We start from the raw sequence: 9,504 nt of genomic DNA on the forward strand, positions 1-9,504 counted from the left end.
GATAATGTTTCAGGAAGTGCAGTTAATAGTAACCACAATCTATTTACTTTTATGAAGGCAAGTGTAAAGTAGATGGTAATTGGGAATGAGTTGCAAAAAGACAAATATTTCTAGTTTTCATAAAGTCCTAAGGATTGTAAATAGTAATTGTACACTAGTCTGAGAAAAAAATATAGTGTTGAGACTGACACTACTGTAGCAGAACGATGTGATATTTAATACTCCCTGTTTCTAAACATTTTTGGTAAAAGCTCCACTAGATGTCTGAAACAGTAACAACACAGGTTAACATACTGTGGTTGTCTACAATATAAACAAAGATAAAAACTGATAAAATGGTTCTTGGTTTTGATTAAGTTGTAATATTTGTTTAGAAAAACCCATCAAACAACAAACATTCTCATTGGCCAAAATGTTACGAGCCTCCATTCAAACAGATTTTGATTGGGAGCAAAATATTTTAAAAAATACTTGAATTAGTTACTTCATACTTCATAAATTCTTAAATAAACTAAGTATTGCTAAGTGTGTGCAAAACCCAAGCATCAGCAATTCAAAAGCAGAGGTTATATTGACCTAGAATTTAGAAATCAGTTTAGGGCCTGAAAAATACTTGACCTATTTTCTTAAAATGTATTTTAAATAAAAATATTAAATAATTTAGTATTAATAAAGCTGTGTAGCTTGGTTGGGGTGGTTATTAACACAGCCGCCTCTCAATTTCTGGTAAACGGGTGTGATTCCTGACTGAGCTACCTTTTGTGTGGAGTTTGCATGTTCTCTGTGCTCATGTGGGTTTTTACCTTCTAAAGACATGATAACTTGGATAAACAGTCTTTAAATTGTTGCAGTGTCAGCGCCCTGCAGTATAGGCTAGCTTGACCACAATCCCTGTCAAAAATATGTGACTTTGTGAATATGGAAGGATAATAATAAGGTTTGATTAAATTCAGAATCCTGCCATAAACCGGCTTAGCAATGTCAGCAACATTGATTAAGTCCTTTTATACACAATTCACAGCTGACAAAAATATACATCTTTTATTAAACTTTTTAAAAAGTCATTTGAAATTTCATATCTAGCCATACATCACATCTTAAATATGATATTCCTCATAAATAATATATATTTGCATTATGTGTCATTATTGGCCATTTCCTGGCCGGTGACAGTGATCTGTTGGGAAATTCCAAAATGTCATATCTAGAGTGAAAGAGAAGAATCCAAAGAAGGACTGCGAGGGAAATGGATAGAATGCCAAAAGATAGGAAGACAAAAGAAAAAGCCAAACAATTGGTGAAGAATACAGAATTAGAGAATATGTAGAAAGACAGGAAAGATGGAAGAGATGGAAGTATACTGCAGTAATACATCACAAAGAGCATATATTCAGATATTCATGATAATGCAGTGCCATCATAAAATCAGGAATGTATATACGGTATGAAGGAAGAAGTGGTTAATATTAATGATTTAATTTCCCCCCTATAGAATAGAAAGAGAACATTGGGGGTATCTGCTGCTGAAACTGAAATGGTAGCCATGGCTAATGACTGTTTCTCACTCAGTTGTTTCAAGCACCTGCTGGAAGAAATACCCTTAGTGATTTAGACTTTTCAGACCTGAAGATTAGAACCACAGAGAGAACTGAGATCATAATATGTTGAATTTTTTAAGCATATGTTGAAACTACAAGTTGTACCTCTCTAGGATTCAGTGGTAAGATATTCTGTCAATTGTGTTACAGGAAATGAAGGTTATTACTTATAGACTATTAACAAAACTCACATAAGTTACATAAGAGTAATATCAATAAATGGAAAATTCATAGCATCCATCCATAAACAGGAGACATACCCGATCCAAGTTACTATACTGTTGGAAAAAACGGAATTTTGAAAATTTGCATTGACTTGAAAAAACTAAATGAACTGTCAAGAAGGAAAGATTCATTCTACCCACCCCAGAGGAAATCATAGCAAAGCTGAGTAGAGCTACTATAGTCTATTCATTGGATGCTGCAAGTGGTTTCTGGTAGATACCTCAGCACCCTGAGAGTAGTAAGCTGACCATATTTATTACCTCACGTGCCAGATATCGTTTCTGGAGGCTTCCGTTAGAAATAAAGAGCATCCCGGAGATCTTCCAAAGAAAAAAGACAGAGACACTGCAAGGTCTGGATGGAGTTGGCAGTGTTCATGGACGACATCCATTTGAATGGGAGCACCTTTTAGAGCATGATGTACAGTACGTCTCAAGAGGGTCCTGCAAAAATCAACTGGACTAATGCTGAACAAGGAAATGTGCTTTGTCCTACAGAGACAGCTACACTTCCTGGACCACTTGATTGACCAGTCAGGGGTGTAGCCAGTTCCAGACAAAGTGGAATTCGATCAAGCAGCTATCCCCACCTGAGAACCTCCAAGAGCTGAAGAGTTTTAGATATGGCGAATCATCTGGGGAAATATGTCCCTAAGCTCTCCAAATCAGACAGCTGTTCTTCAAGATCTTGAAGAACAAACATGCATGGACATGGGGTCACACACAGCAAGCACCATTCAAGTGCCTCAAAGAGCTGTTGATGCCGACACGAGTTCTCGCCTACTATAATATCAACAGATCCCCAGCCGGCTCAGCAAACACCAGCCGCTATGGGATTGGAGGATTGTGTTACTTCAACTCCATGGAGAAGAGTGGGAGTCAGTGGCATTGTGCTCCAGCCGGCTCACAGAGGCCGAAACCCGCTATGTGCAGATAGAAAAGAAATGTCTGGCAAGTGTTTGGGCCTGTGAGAAATTGAGGAAATACCACTACTGCCTGGAAGGTTTCAAGCTGATGACAGTCCATTTACTGTTAGCCCCTCTCATCAACAGCAAAGATTTGGATAATGTCCAACTGCTCAGCCAAAGACTTCTGATGTGGCTCATGGGATTTAAGCCAACAGCAGAGCACGCACCAGGAAAAACTCTTGTATTGCCAGACACACTGTCACAGAGCCCCAAGAGTAGCGCTGCAAAAGATGCTGACACATGCAGATGGACACAGCAGCAGATGGCAAGCTAGAGGATGTGATTGATTTAGTCAGGTCTAGGTGGCCAGAGCACCTGAGGAAAACCCAAGTCACAATCAGAGAATTGGGAGCTGAAAAGGGAAAACAGAGAGGATCTCATGGAAAACACAATGTGTAGTTCTCATGTTGAAAACCTAATACTGAGCAAGGCAGCAGGGTTTAAACAGGCTGGAGCAGAGCCGTGATGATGGGTCTGATTAACCTACGCCACCCCAGAGTGGATGAGGTACGTACTATCGGTTTGGGTGCCCTTTGGTGGCGGGATGTTGGTACTGTAACAGAGGGGGACTCTAAGAAAAGACAGGTAGCGATTTAATAATGAATCATTACAGCTGGCCATCTGTGTACAGCCATTTCCTGCACAAGCCCTGTGCAGTCAGACCTGCCTACGCCCAAAACATCACAGGAACACTTTCGCCCCTGTGGGAGAGTCAGGCGCTTTAGTTAAGTCAAGTTTCTGCTTTTTTGTGTTCCACAGAAGTCAGTGCTGTACAAAACAGAGTTTTTAAAAAGTCAAATCATGTTTGCTTGCTGAGTTTCAAGGAGCATTCTAGAAGTTCCTTTCTGAAGTCCTCAGTTCACTAATGTTGCTTACAACAAGATGTGAATAATGAGGTAGACTGCCTCTTCTTTCTAATTTTTCTAAACAATGAAAGCTGAACCATGAAACTTCTCAATGAATGCAGTGGCTTACTTTAGTACTTTAGAACCGCCATTAAAAGCACAACATAAAACCAAAACACAAGAGATACACTAACATGCAGGATTTAAGATCTAACGTACTCTATAGATTCTGTTGTGAACAGACGATGACTTATGATTTATGCTTTAAAAAACATTGGTCTTTATTTGTGAATTTAAAAGAATGTTCCAAAGAGGTTTTCAGATATAATTAGAATGATGTTTCCAAGCTATCACTCTTAGTCAGCTTCAGAATAAATGGGCAGATTGTTCCTTAAATTATGAATGCTGTGTGTTTAACACTCAAGTTAACTGTTCTGAGAATTCCTTCAGACCTAATCTTTGGTGTCATTCTTGAACAACAGAATTAGCCAGCACAATGAAACCCATTAATTTACCACCTCTAAACAAAAATTCGGATGACCTTTGCCAACTTTGTACTGGAGCCAAATTTCCAAATGTGTCACCCTGTTTATTTATGTCCATATCTGCAATTATGGCGTTAGTTGCTATTTCTCAAAATAAACTAAAAGCTAGTTTTTTTGCCAGTTAGAATACCCCAAAGAACTGTGTTCTCACCGTGCTTTATGTGGGGGGAAATACCTCAAATTTCTTCCAAATGTTTTATTATTATGTTATTAACAGTATAAGCAAGCATACAGTACAGTATAATTCTGCTGGCCCTCGGGCAAGAGAAAGTTCTACATGATCAGGACCCGGACTGGCACTCTCCTGACAGTATTGGGAGCTCCTCTTTGGATATGACCAGCTGATACCTTCAAACAGATGTTTCTGAGTCCCTATGTGCAGCACAACAAAATGAGGAATTCCTTTATCCCACATCTAATCAAACACTCAATAAATGAGTCCACATGAAAGGAGTTTTGGGTTATGGGCAAGTGCAATTGGGGGTTATATGCAAAAACCAAGGGGTATTGTGCAATTATAGGGGCTCATGGTGATTGTAAGGAAGTAAACCTAGTTCCTAGCAATGGTATACTATGTATGGGTAGATGTTTTTTACAGAAAATTGTGTTTTTTAGTGTACTGTTTATTTGTAGTGTCTGTATGTTTTTGAAGGTCTCTATATGTGTAAGAAATACAGTAGATGCACAAAGTTATCATCAGGAAATATCCTTTTTATAGCAGGTACACCAACCTTTTATTTAATAAACATGAGAGATTTCCTATACTGTTTATTATATATAATAATATAATATATTACTAACTTTTGTAATCAACAAGAGGTCTGATTAGAAAATCACAGGCTAGGAGTGTGTGGAAGCCATACAAGCTTCTATTGCACTTGCTTTACACCATGTTGTAGGTCCTGTTTTGTTAGCTGCTGTCCCAATCCTGACATACAGCATGGACAAGGATGGTCTCTGAGCACTAGATGCCATCAAATTTGTAACAGGGTCGAATCTGGCAATTAGCGCATCCAATGCATGGCCGTCACATTCTTACCTCACCTGAAAGCTGCTACATGAGCTTCATGAGGACATGCTTTGTCCTGCTTTAATGTTGTCACATCAGGGTGAACCCAGAAAACAGGCAGGAGCGAGGTTCCTGGTCTTGATCAATGTAGAGCCATGCAGTCAGGCTGCCATCAAGTGCTGCAAGTAGAGTTCTATACACATCTGCGCCACACTTCATCAATATGGTCTATACAAAACCTTGACTCATCAATCAAGATACAGTATTTAGGCTCAATGATAGCAAGTCCACCTCATTTGTTGCTCTAGCATACTGTTGGCACATTAAATGTTGTCTTGATGAGCGGTGTATACTGATTCCTTCTTGTGTTTTGTTTCTTTATTTTCACAATGGTTGACACTCAACAGGTTAAATCATCTAAACACCTATGCCCAATCAGCTGTCTCACAGGTGAGAGGATTTAGGACTTACACAGTGCTTAAAATCACACGAGTATATCATGACAGGTCAAAAATGATCAACATTTAATCAATATCCATAATATATCACTAACCACAACAGACTCAAGTAACTTTGTTACAGAAGCACTAAATTACGTCATGAGTGAAAGAGCTTATTTGGCAGAGGTGATGAGGTGTTTTAACATGTTTAATGCCAAGCGTGGTGAAAGAAAAACACAAAGCCAACTAAGCTCCGTGAAGTTGGCCCCCCTACAGACAGCACAAACGATTAAACCCACCTCATTCGTTAGTGCTACGTTTGTGCCATTGAAAGTAGCTTTTGTGCTGCTTTCGTTTCCGAGATATAGCGCCTTGTGTTTTTGGGGTCGTGACGTCACTCAGCCCCCCTACAAAGTCGTAGGGGAACCGGACCAGTCTCATTCGTTACCTTTATCCAGGTTTGTGCCATTGAAAGTAACTTCCCAGCTTCTTTCTTTCCTGAGATATAGTGCCTTCCTTTTTTGGGTGTGATGTCACTCAGCCCCCTACAACGTCGTAGGGGAACCGGACCAGTCTCATTCGTTAGTGCTACTTTTGTGCCATTGAAAGTAACTTTTATTCTACTATTGAAACCACAAAAAAATAAAAAAATCTACACACACATAAGGAGACCAACGGAACACGTACACACGGTTAGGGTGATTACTCGTTAACAAAAGACTATACACTTACAAAGCTACAAAAGGCACTAAAACTAATATAACACTATTTACATACACAAGGTCAGCTGGTCATCGTGCTGACCCTCAAACTCCCCCCCCAACTCCAACTACAACTCCCAGCCTGCTTCGCGGTACCATTAATGCCTAGGTGCGCTTCCTCTTCACCACCGGCTGAGGGCGCTACAATATGTTCTTACAAAGAGGCTTTAACTAACACCTCTTAATCCCTTGTAGCGGTGTCCCTTTTTAAAAATCCGAAGAAGTAAAAAGTTTTGCATTGTCCCCTTCTTAAATAAACATAGGCATCAAGGGACATGTGAAGATTCGACTTGTCTGTCGAGCCACATATTTATAAATACTTGAATTTGCAACTTTCTGAACCATTGTTGCTGTTTTTTATGCAAAGCATATTCGCCAATGTGAAAAGGAACCAGGACTTCAGGACGTTTTTTTTAAAGGGGCACTATGTACAAAGTTTACACAGTTCATAACACATCCGAGAAACAAGAGTCTACCATCTCACAAATGCACACCGCAGCAATATTGGATTTTTTTTTTATTTTCACAGAACAGAATTGAACATATATCTAGGTTCTTTGAAAAACTGGCATTATCCATGTTTGTATTTACAGGGGTCTTATGTGCAAACATGAAACGATCAGCTCACAGTCGTTTTATATTTGTGTTCCAGGTCAGTCCTTGGTGTAGAATACAACGTGAGGGCACACCTTGACCACTGAAGACACAGATATGACTAACTTTGTTAGTTAGTTCAATTTCATGGAGCCAATGTGCTATGTTGGGTTTACAGGTAATGTAATGATGTAATGATTTGCATTTAGACCAAAAAGTCCCTCTTTTCTTTGATTGGCTACACAACGTTTTTACCACAGGTTAGCAGTATCACTTAGTGTTTTGTTGCAAACACCATGTGGAATACACTCGGTAACTCTTTCAAAATTGCTATTGGTTACACAGTGGTGTCCAGTCTTGGGTCCAACTCTGTAATCTGTGACTCTCTATCCGTTTTCTTCCCTCTCAAAGAATTCCCTGAGTTCGCCTGATTGGGGCTTTTTGAAGCCCCCTTGACAAGAGTGTTCCTTTGACGTCCCGGGGGTGGGCAGAGCTAAGTGCTCAGCACTCATTGAGAAACTGGGTATAGCCAAATAGCCAGGCATAATGATGCATTATGTTCCAGAGCCCCCTTTCTCAATCTGAGGCCCAGTCATACCTGCCGCGTAATACCACGTATCATTTCTGACCTTGTGATAATTAACAAGTGTCTGAGCAAGAACCTTCAATCAATGGGAACTGTAAGAACAAGGAAATACAAATGCACCACCCTTACAGTGACACCAGCTGTTCAATGCCCATTTAAGATCAACACAGTCCTTGACACCAGATTCTCTCACACACATTTTTTTACTTTGTGACAGAAGGAAATAAGAATTCTCTTGTAATAATAGTCAGAGTCAGGTACACTATATAGCACTCAGATTATTATAAACTACATTAATCAGTATCAGGTCTTATTGGAAAATGGAGGTCTCCCACAATATAGCTTTGGAGAAACAGGAAGTCTTCCTTCTTTGTTTCTTCTTCTCCTGTTTTTTCCTTTTCTTCTCTATTTGCTTTTTTTCAGCTTTGAATGTGTGGACTTCAAAGTGCCATGACTGCATGCTAGCAGCAAAATTGAAACATTCCTAGGTCTTTTCTGATATTTACATGAGTTATTTTAGCCAGAGATGGTTAATGATGACATTAATTCATCATAATTCTTAAGATATGATCTCCTTTTCTATCTCCTGATATAGTTTTTGCCAGATATGTCTTGCTATAATTTTCTTCTACTCCCTGAACCTTTGAGCCCCATTCCAGTATAGATTAAAAGATGACAAATTTCACATTCTTGTTTTTCTAAATTCCACTTGTATAATTTGAGACTTACACTGTTGACAATAACATCTTACTTTCTCGTCTCGAGACTGTGTTTGGAGTCTTTGACACTGCCCTCAAATGGTTTAAATCTTAACTATTGATCGCTGTCACTTTATCTCTCTCAATGGGTACAGGTCTGAAATTGGTCTTGTCAAGTCTGGTGTCCCCCAGGGCTCAATACTGGGCCCCTTGCTCTTTAGCATTTACATGTTCCCACTTGGTCAGCTTTAAAGATCACATGGCCTCAGCTTTTATTTTTACGCTGACGATACTCAAATATGCATCCATACCAAACGTGACACTGATGTGGCTGTCTCTATTCTATCTAATTGCATCTCTGACATAAAAATTTGGATGACTCAAAACTTCCTTCATCTTAACTGTGACAAGACTGAAGTCATGCTTATCGGTATCCCCCATTAACTTCGTAAAGCCAGTCCTGTAACCCTATCTGTAGATGGCTCTGTACTTGAGCTTCAATCAAAATTGAAAAACCATGGGGTTATATTAGATTCTGGCTTAACATTCGACCCACATGTACAGCATACTGTCAAAACATCTTTTTTTCACCTTAGAAATATCGCAAGACTACGCCCTATGCTGTCATTAACTGTGGCTGAAAAGCTGATCAACATATTTGTATTCTCTCTAATTGACTACTGCAATGCTCTACTTGCTGGGGTATCTAAATCTACTCTGAACAAACTGCAGTGTGTCCAAAATTCAGCAGCCAGAATCCTGACCAGGTCTAGTGCAAGTGTTCACATTACTCCTATCCTGGAGTCCTTGCACTGGCTTCCGGTCCAATTCTGCGTAGACTTTAAAATCCTCGTCCTCACCTATAAGGCTCTACATGGCTTGGCACCTCAATACCTGTCTGAACTATTATCGCCCTACTGCCCACCTCGCAACCTCGCTCTTCAAATTCTGCCCTCCTTACTGTCCCCTAAGCCCGTCTACATTGTATGGGCGACAGGGCCTTCTCCTGCTATGCCCCCAAGTTCTGGAACTCTTTGCCCAGGGATATCAGAGAGTCACCTTCTCTAAACTCCTTCAAATCCAGACTCAAAACCTTCTTCTTCAGAAAAGCCTTTACTTAACTGGTTCCATTCTTCACCCCTCTGTTCTTCTTAGTACCACCTTCTCCTCTATTGTTATTGTTGTATTGTTGTAACTGTAATTGTGTCTTATCTTGTGAATTCTTCTTATTTATTG

The sequence above is a fragment of the Lepisosteus oculatus genome, chromosome 2 (genome assembly GCF_040954835.1).
Source record: "Lepisosteus oculatus isolate fLepOcu1 chromosome 2, fLepOcu1.hap2, whole genome shotgun sequence".
In the NCBI taxonomy this organism is placed as follows: Eukaryota; Metazoa; Chordata; class Actinopteri; order Semionotiformes; family Lepisosteidae; genus Lepisosteus; species Lepisosteus oculatus.